At 39.2% G+C, this 7,682-nt stretch overlaps 1 protein-coding gene across 1 annotated transcript in view; it reads left to right on the forward strand.

Annotated features, from left to right (window-relative positions):
• Positions 1-1,425: 1,425 nt before the first annotated feature.
• The window catches only part of MYO7B (myosin VIIB), a 76,037-nt gene continuing 69,780 nt past the window's right edge, over positions 1,426-7,682 (forward strand). The window contains exons 1-3 of the mRNA XM_089509538.1: positions 1,426-1,552; positions 2,388-2,448; positions 3,699-3,797. The gene's annotated coding sequence lies outside the window, so the exon portion shown is untranslated. The remainder of the gene's footprint in view (positions 1,553-2,387; positions 2,449-3,698; positions 3,798-7,682) is intronic.

Raw genomic sequence — 7,682 nt, forward strand, 5'->3', positions numbered from 1 at the left:
CCTACAGTGGCCCTAAGGCGGCCTTATCATGGGGTTTTCTTGGCAAGATTTGTTCAGAAGAGGTTTTCCATTGCCTTTGTGAGGCTGAGAGAGTATGACTTGCCCAAGCTCACCCAGTGGGTTTTATGGCCATAGGTGGGGATACCAGGCTCATTTATGGTGGAAAACATATTACCATGCCGTCACAATGACTTGGGGCTCGTCTAGGTGGGCAAAACATACAGGGGCCTCACGCTTTTCTGTTTCCTCACATCAGGTCTGTAAAACCCTTTAAGTTATGGTGCATCTACACTGCAGAAATGATACGGTTTGACACCTCTTTAAGTGCCTCCATCCTATGGAATACTGGGACTTGTAGAATTGAAAAGGTATAGCTGTGTTAGTTTGGAAAATTAGTATGCAAAGGGATTTTGTGGCACCTTTGAGACTGAGGTCCAGAACAGACTGCAAGAATAATCCAGTTTGAGATTGCTTTAACTGCCCTGGCTCAGTGCTAGGGAATCCTGGGAATTGTACTTTGTTGTGGCACCAGAGCTCTCTGACAGATGCCTCACAAAAGTGCAGTTCCCAGAATTCTCTAGTACTGAGCCAGGGCAGTTAAAGCAGTCTCAAACTGGTTTATTTCTGCAATGCGTTTTGGACCTAACTGAAAGAAAGAAAGTCTGAAAGGTGAGACCCCTTTATATATTGGGATTTGTAGTTTTACAAGGTCTTTAGATGCCTCTGGTAAAGTGTTCTGGTGCCTCACCAAACTCCAAATCCTAGGATTCTGCAGGATGGAGCCATGGCAGTGTTTTTTTCTTCATTGTAGTAAATGGAAAAATTGGCTGTATTCCAGCCAGACAAGCGAGAGTTTGAATTCAAATTGCTTCTGTTTTAGCCTGACCAACTTCCTAAGTGCAAAGGAGGATGAGGCACCATGAAATATATGACATTCAAGAAAATTGTAGGACATGACAAAATAAAAGCTAAAAACAATAATATCAATATAAATCCATGCTTCTTAGTCATGCTCATAATGGAGAATGTTTTGGATTTCTTCCAGGACAGAAGGTTGACATGCATGTAGGACATGTCCTGGAAAAGGAAGACATCTGATCACCTGGCCTGACCCTGACTCTCCCGTTATTAAATCACATTGTTTGGCTTTTATACACTGTTAAGATGCCCTATCTCAGCACAGTCAAATCATATGCATATGATGGGGATGGTAGGTCAGACCATACTGTACAGTTGTGGACAAACTAATATTCAAATAAAATTAATCAACATGGGAGACACTGCAGACTGGGTCAGCCGGAAAAGTCAGCAGTAGCAGAACATGTTATAAACCATCCAGGGCACAAAATGCTGTTTGAAAACACTGAAAGTCTGTACCATGTCAACAACTATCACGTCAGAATGCACAGGGAAGCCATTGTAATCCATAAACACCTGGACAACTTCAACAGAAAAGAAGATACCCTTAAAGTAAACAAAGTTTGACTACCAGTCCTGAAAAACACCAAAATCAAGACCCAGCAAATGCAAATGAAAACCACCCAAGGGCAAGGTGAGACCCAGCAGACAATGGATCATTAATGAAATAGACATCCTGAGGCCTTGCCATTCAATAACAGAACAATACACAGATTAATATACAAATCACTTCCCTTCAACCAACAGTATATATACCCCACTCTCTTCCATGCCAGCATTTTCTGATGCCAGCCACAACTGCTGGCAAAATGTCAGGGATAAACTTCTGGAACATGGCCTCATATCCCGAAAAACCCACAAAAAACTATACTGTTCAGACATACATGTGTTCAGGCACTGCCAGCAGGGCTGGTACAAGGCACTGATGCTGACCCTTCTTTGAGGTGCAAGCATTTAGTTGTGCCAGCTAGTATATAACAAAGTTACTCATTCTATGTACTAAAATAACTGTGTTTGTGTTTCTACCATATCTGATACAGTGCTGAAGAAGTTCAAATATTTACAAAACAAAATCATGAGCATACCTGTGCTTATAAGTACACAAATACCACGGATGCAGAATTCTGATTTTTTAAATGTGTCATGAGGTGGTGTATATTTAATGAAGTTATGTTAATAATTCTAATAATGGTTATTTTCTTATTCTAGAGAGCAATGTGACAAATGTAAAATCACATCTGAATATGTTTTGTTTGTTGTGGTTGTGGCTCTGTTTTGGATTGGCACAAAATAGCATGCAGTGTGTGCTTTTAAGATGTCTTACTGGCTGGATCCCAAACAGAAGGATGGATGTCGCTTAGGTCCTAATGAGATTGCCCAGCAGGGAGGAATGACCTACCTCATAACACCCGGAGTAACAAGTCCTACCTTGGTAGCATCCGAGAACTATTGTGCTTTTATTTTCACAGCAGCATAACTGAACGACAAGATGCCCAAGAAAACTGGGGAAATATATGCGATCTTTAATTGGTATGTATCCCCCTCTCTCATTCTTATCCCATATCATAGGCTTTTTAAGTTTAACCATAGTGTTCAGTGACTTAGCAATACAAATCTACTTAGGTAAAGAGGTGATTACAAGGGAGATTGCAGAATGCAAAAGGTACATAATGTAAACTTAGCATTTAGTTATGTTGGATTTTCTATACAGGACTGTACAAATGCTGAGATACAGAACTACAGTTGAGATTGGTGTGATTCAACCTGTGTAACATTTAAGTAACAATGCTGTTGCAAATTTTCTTGAAGAAGAAAACAGCATAAGCCTCATGTGCTATTTAAGCTCTTTTATCACAGATGGTAGACTATTAATTAAGAAGCTGCCGGGAACTTGTGTCTGTGTATATTCATAACAAATAAACTCCAGAGAAGCAGGATTAATGCCACTCAGTATTACACAGTTCAGCATGTGCATTACGAACTTAATTTGTTCCTCACTATTGACAGATGATGATATAAATGCTGTCTTTCACCTGATATCCAATAATTGTACCTTGTCTCTATATTAGAAAGCAGCGAAGGGGAACTTCGTTAGCGTGTCTCCTTTCCAACTCGTTGCTCCATGACAGATTTTTCAATAAGCAAATTGGTCTTTTAATTAATGAATTAATCAAAACCCAAATCAATGAATTAATCAAAACCCAAAGTTAACTGTAACACACACACACACACAACATACAAGTTGTCTACTGTTGTATACAACTTAATACAACTTTAGTGTACAAAATACTCTGAATGCTCTGGCATTCAGAATGGATTTTAAATAGGGCTGTCACTTAATTTTAAAAAGTAGTTGATTAATTGTATTAGTTTTAACAAAACAGCTAAAACTGCACACATTTTTAAATGAACAATAATTCTGAAGAAAAAGAAATCTAGATCAATGCTTAGAGGTCACTCAGGAAAATGCCCATTGGTGAGGCCTTCCTACATCAAGGGCCTCCTTGATACATTGTGATAGTGACAGTAGTACTCCAATCACCATTGGGTGGCTCCCAGAGGATATCTAGTAAGCATTTTACATTCCTGCAATGTTGGAATGAGCAATGCTATGTTGGGGATACAGTGAGGAATTAAAGTAGAGGGCAAGCATAGGAAAATAAGTGTTTTGTGAGGCTCAGGGATCAGCACTCACCAGAAGATCCTGCCAGAGTCCTGGGACCCTGAGTGCCATCCAAGAACACCTGGTGCTGATGCTGGGCCTGCTTTTTGGTTTTCAGGTGATGCATGATTCCCACCAGGCATATCTCAGAAGAGGCAGTCCTTCCTATGTGAGAGAGAAGGAGGAATGCCTCTTCCAGGAAGGCATCCATGGATTTGTAAGTATTTACATTAAAAATAATTTTCCATGTTTTAAACTGCTCAATCAATAGCAGTATATAGTCAGTTGATCAACTGATCAATAATTGATCAATGCATATTTTAATAAATGAATCTGTTCAGATTTGAAGCCCCAATATTAATTAGTATTCAACCACATTTCATCAAAAATTATTTGCATTTCCCTCAAACATTCATAGTTCTCTTGCCCTTTCTCAAAGCCACCAGTGCAATAATAAGCTGTATGCTACCAGATAGTGCAACCTTTTTCCTTTCCCCAGTTGCACCATTGATGTATGTCCATCACATTGCAAACACAAATAAAAAATAAATAAAAAATAAAAAAACGGAGTTGAAGACCATCCTGTTCAGAGAAGCCTTCCCAGGCATTGCATAATTGTCGCTTACTATTTGATGTTCTTTTGGTGCCTGTTTTATTGAATCATTTCCTATATTGCTATGTATTTTATATGTATTATCCTACTAGAGAGGCCCCTTCCCCAGCACCACTGCCTTTGTGTCGTGTCTTTTTAGATTGTAAGCCTGAGGGCAGGGAACCGTCCAATTAAAAAGATTGTATGTACAGCGCTGTGTAAATTTACAGCGCTTTATAAATAAAGGTTAATAATAATAATAATAATGGTCCACCACAACAAAGCAAGTCTTGACCTTTTTTACCTTTTCATGTTCCATTCCAAATGGGATCTTTATCTTACAATCTTATTTTGTTTAGTCAGTGAAAGTTGGGTGCTAGTGGTGGTATTTGATGATCAAAAAAGAAATGAACCAGGGTTTACAAAAGAGAAAGGGTAGATGGTGGAAGAACCACAATTCCGTATGTACAAGGATACACATTTGGGGAAAGGTTCAATGGAAATATTTCAGATGGGCAGGAGACATTCACAAAGCATGTGCAGAAGATCTATTTGATTGTTTGTTACATTTTGTCTGCCTATTTACAAAATTATTTGACTGCATTACATAATAAGGCAACAAAAACTACAAAGTAAAAATGATTAGCAATGAACAGCACAAAGTTACAATAAAACATGTAAAAGAATAGTGTATCAAGAAGGATAAAGCAATTATTTTGTTGTTAACTGTCATCAAGTCAACCTCGATCTATATTTTTTATAACTTTGAGGGAGTCACCATGGTGTAATGGTTTCAGTCTTGGGACTATGGTTTAATCCCTCTCAGCTATGGAAACCTCCTCGGTTACCTTGAGCAAATCACACTCTCAGCCTTAGAGGAAACTAATGGTAAATCTCTGAATCAACTTTGCCAAGAAAACCATATGGTAAGGTTGCCAAATGCTGAAGCAGACCTGAAATCACATAACAGCAACAAATATATTTAATGTATTTTTCATCTCCTCCCAAGAACCAAGCCTAGAGTATTTTTCAAAAACCTTGTAGAAATTAGTGAACAAAGGGCAACAAAGAGCTTAACATTGCAAGGGCACTCATCAAACGCTAGCATCACTAATTGACCTCACCTGATGAGCAGGGTCAAAGTCCTGTAATAAATAACCATAAGCTATTTCCGCATGGAACAGAGGACTTTCTTTTCAGGGGAGAATTCTCAAATGGTTTCACTGCCAGGTTGCTGCACATAGCTCTCATTTTCATTTATGATAGTTTTGTGAAAGAGAGGTGGAAGCAAGACAACAGTCTGTCTTCTGAAAAGGTAATAATATGCTTTTTCTTTCATCTGATCTCCTTGACTGTGGGCTTCAGAAAGTGGCAGCAAAGAAAAAAAAACACTACTTGCAGTGTCTTCTACCCAAAAAAGTTGTACATTTCCCGTTCAGTCCATCTCAGTCCTTTATTAATATATCACTAAGAAACAATCTACTTGGTATAAAGGCAACCTCCGGTGTTAAAAGGAGCTGGTTACAAATAAGCAGTATACAGTCTCTGGGATTGGGACTGAATTTATTATCTTCCTGTCTATGATTTTTGTTCATTTTCAGTAGAGGTCTGTGGCAAACATTGAAAGAAAGCAGTCAAACACAAAACTCATTTCTAAGTAGACACACATGAGATTAGTATCTTTGATACAAAGCAAATGAATAATTTCCTGTTGTTTAAAATTACATTTATTGTATTAGAAGTAGAATGATAAATTACCATAACATTATTTCTATGTATAATTTAGCATTTTTAATATGCAGTATCTACTAGAGACTGTCATGCTTCTCCTTCTATATGACTACTTTCACTGCATTAGTGAAAAATTGTATAAGACATTTTCAAAATCAGAAAAATATATTATGATGGCTGACCAGCATTTTGAACCCATTTTCTAGTTTTATACCCAACAGATCTCAGTGATTCAGCTGATCTAACCCTTCTATCATTCATTTTAGGAGGATATACAGATCCGTGATTACAAAATAAAATTACTTTCAAAGCAGATGACAAACCAACACATTTAGACAATGGACCTTACCACACGGGGGCTTTTTGAGCGTCAGTTTGCATTGGCCAATGCGTATTCATGTTATATAGCATTGGAGTTCCACACCTGTGAGCTCTGAATACGCATTGACCAATGCGATATAACGTGAATATGCTTTGGCCAATGCGTATTCACGGCTGGGTTCCGAACTGAAGGCAGACGGCTCCTCCGTTTTCCGAGTCCGCAAAATTAGGGGATCGGCTGGATCTGCACTGATGGCCAGTGCGGAACCCCTGCTGCTTTGGCTGGTGTGTACATCCAATCCGCTGGTTCTCCTGAAGACCACCGGTTACAAATCTCCCATGATGCTGCGCTGGAATTTCCCCCTTCTCCTTCCAGTAGCCCTTTTCCCTTTTAGCACAACCGCTGGGGCTGGGAGCATTATTTCCACTGAACGAGATAAAGCAGAAACCTTTTGTGTCCGGGGAGGGGGGAATGTATGTGTGTGTGTGTGTGTGTACACACACACACACACACACACACACACAAAGATGTGTGTGCAAGCATATACATGCAGCATTACACTTTCAGCTGCTCCACAGTTTGTGTGTGTGTGTGTGTGTGTATATATATATATATATATATGCGTATGTGTATATGTATATGTGTGTGTGTGTGTGTGTGTGTATATATATATATATACACACATACTCACACACACAAACGTGTGTGTAAGCATATACATGCAGCATTACACTTTCAGCTGCTCCACAGTATATGTATATATATATATATATATATACACACACACACACACACACACACATATATATATATATAAACACTCAAGCAGACAGATGTGTGTGTACACATATAAATAAGGCATCACACTTTTGGCTGTGGCACAGTGTGTTTTTGTATATATATGTGTGTGTTTGTGTGTATATATTATTATTATTATTATTATTATTATTATTAACCTTTATTTATAAAGTGCTGTAAATTTACACAGCACTGTACATACAATCTTTTTAATTGGACGGTTCCCTGCCCTCAGGCTTACAATCTAAAAAGACACATACATACGTATACGGAAGACCTCTGGGCAAGGAAGCGGGTGCTGCGACGGCTAGAGCACCGCTGGCGGAAACACCTACGCTTAGCCGACAAGGCTCTCCTAGACCGCCTTTTGGAGGACTACGGAGAGGCGATACGAGCAGCTAAGAATTCGTTCTACGGTGCTCGTGTTGCGTCCGCGGAGTCGCGTCCAGCAAAGTTGTTCAGGGTGGTCAGGGAGCTAACTCAGCTCCCTCCTGCCCTGAACCAGATCCTTGAACCTTCTAAGGCCTGCTGTGACCAATTTAACAACTTCTTCGCGGATAAAACCTCTCGGATAAGCGAAGGTCTTAATGCCAGTATTAGAGCAGAACCTAGAGAAGAGGTATCCAGAGCCTCCGAGGACTCTATTAAACTGGATCAGT

This window comes from Sceloporus occidentalis, unplaced genomic scaffold, assembly GCF_023333645.1.
Source record: "Sceloporus occidentalis isolate IW3139 unplaced genomic scaffold, rSceOcc1.0.p SCAF_2, whole genome shotgun sequence".
Lineage (NCBI taxonomy): Eukaryota > Metazoa > Chordata > Lepidosauria > Squamata > Phrynosomatidae > Sceloporus > Sceloporus occidentalis.